Genomic DNA, 2,184 nt, shown 5'->3' with positions numbered 1-2,184 from the left:
TTCAGTTTACCAAATTTATAAATTCAAAAGGCATATTTCATCTTTAAGTGTGTAACTGCAGCTGGTATGCATTGTTATTCTATTGATATGTATAGAAAATTTTAGCAGTCACTTTTGAGGGAAATTTTAATATTAATCACTTTTTTTAACATTTTAAACTGAATTTATACATTTAATATGATTGATTTCCTTTTAGTCAAGTATCTGATTAGCAAATGAAAACTTAGAAGCACTTAAAAATCAGACTGTCAAATTGTACACCCTAAACATATACAATTCCCATTTGTTAATAGACATGAGATATCTCACTAAAATTGAATAAAAGAAAAAAGGGAAAAAAGATAATTCCCCACCCCCTGAAAAAATTCTTATAAATATAACAAACTAAATTTTTCTTAAATATTCCAATATGCCATGTACTTGCTTTGGACTTATGATTTTAAATTGAAAGCTTATTAAGTTTATATATGTTAAACTGAAGTTACAGCCTTTGACAAAGGTGCAAAGTAATTCAGTGGAGGAAGGATAGTCTTTTAACAAATGATGCTGGACCAATTGGACATCAATAGCTAAAAAAAAAAAAAAATGAACCTTGACCTATACTCACATATCATAGAAAACTAAACTCAAAATGGATTATTCTGATCTAAAAGTAAAACTACAAATTTTTTAGGAGACAATGAAAATCTTAATGACTTAAGTTTAGTTGACTAGTTCTTAGACATGACATCAAAGTCATAATCTGTAAAGAAATTGGAAAGTTGGACTTCATCATAATTAAAAACCTTTGCTTTGTGCAAGATCCTGTTAAGACAATGAAAAGACAAGCCACTAAATGGGAGAAAATATTTTCAAAGTACTGATCTGGTAAATAACTCACTTGAAGAACATATAGAAAACTCCCTAAACTGGAAAGTAAAAAGCCAAACAGCCAATTAGAAAGTGAGCAAGAGTAGAACACGTCACCAAAGAAGACATATAAAGGGCAAATAAACACATGAAAACATGTTAACATTATGAGCCGTTAGAGACATGGAAATTAAAACCATCATGAGATATACTAGAAGTGAGAAAGGAAATCCTTGCCTTGCTCCCAGTTCTTAGGAGAAAAGTATTCCATTTCTCACCATTAGATATTATGTTAGCTGCAAGTGTTTTGCTGGCATTAATTCATATGATCGCAAGATTTTTCTTCTTTATCTTATTGATACAGTAGATTACACTGATGATTTTCTTCTCTCTTTTTTTTTTTTAAATTGTATTATTTAGTTATTTTTTAATTATGGCAGAGGGGGAGTTAAATTAGGTTTATTTATTTTTGGAGGAGGTACTGGGGATAAAACTCAGGACCTTGTGCATGCTAAGCATGCGCTCCACCACTTGAGCTACATGCCCTCCCCACTACTGATTGATTTTTCAAAGGTTGAACCAGCTTTGCATACCAGGTCATGGTATATAATTCTTTTTATATATCAATTTTATTGATTTGATGTGCTCAGATTCTCTTGAGGATTTTTTTGTGTGTGTGTTCATGAGAAATATTGGCCTGTAAATTTCTTTTTTAGGGGGAAGTTTTTAAAGTTTTATTTTATATACAAAGAGCTAGCATTGCTTCCACATAAGGTAGATGTCCTCAATGACTCATTCAGGGGCATTCACTTAGCTCAACTTAATGAAGTCAATATCCTTTGGGTACTGATGGAAACACTGGCTGCACATACTGAGGCTGTATTGCCATATCAGAGCAAGCAGGTTTGAGCAGGTGCGGCAAGAGCAAGAACCCTGGCTGAATTGTCTCTGATAGCTTCAGTACGGCTATTGATGACGCATCTTGCTTTCTCAGATGCAAAAAGGCAAAAGACTGTAATTCTATTTTCTTGCAATGTTTTTATCTGATTTTTGTATTAAGGTAATGCCAGCCTCATAGAATGAGGTAGGGAATATTTACTCTATTTCTATTTTCTGGATGTAACTGTGGAGATCTGATATTATTTCTTCACTAAATGTTTAGTGGAATTAATGAGTGAAACCATCTGGGCTTGATGATTTATGTTTTGGGATGTCAATTTTTGATCTAATTTCTCTGTTGTATATATGCCTATTTAGGTTATCTAATTTTTTGTGTACTTTGTATCTTTCAAGGAATTGGTCCATTTCAACTTAAGTAATAAAATTTGTGGCCCC

The 2,184-nt window shown here is 32.2% G+C and overlaps 1 pseudogene; it reads right to left on the bottom strand.

The window, feature by feature from the left end:
• Positions 1-1,659: 1,659 nt before the first annotated feature.
• LOC116283380 (small ribosomal subunit protein uS14-like) lies at positions 1,660-1,830 on the bottom strand (annotated as a pseudogene).
• Positions 1,831-2,184: the final 354 nt, after the last annotated feature.

This window comes from Vicugna pacos, chromosome 14, assembly GCF_048564905.1.
Source record: "Vicugna pacos chromosome 14, VicPac4, whole genome shotgun sequence".
In the NCBI taxonomy this organism is placed as follows: Eukaryota; Metazoa; Chordata; class Mammalia; order Artiodactyla; family Camelidae; genus Vicugna; species Vicugna pacos.
This window is presented reverse-complemented; position numbering and strand designations above follow the sequence as displayed.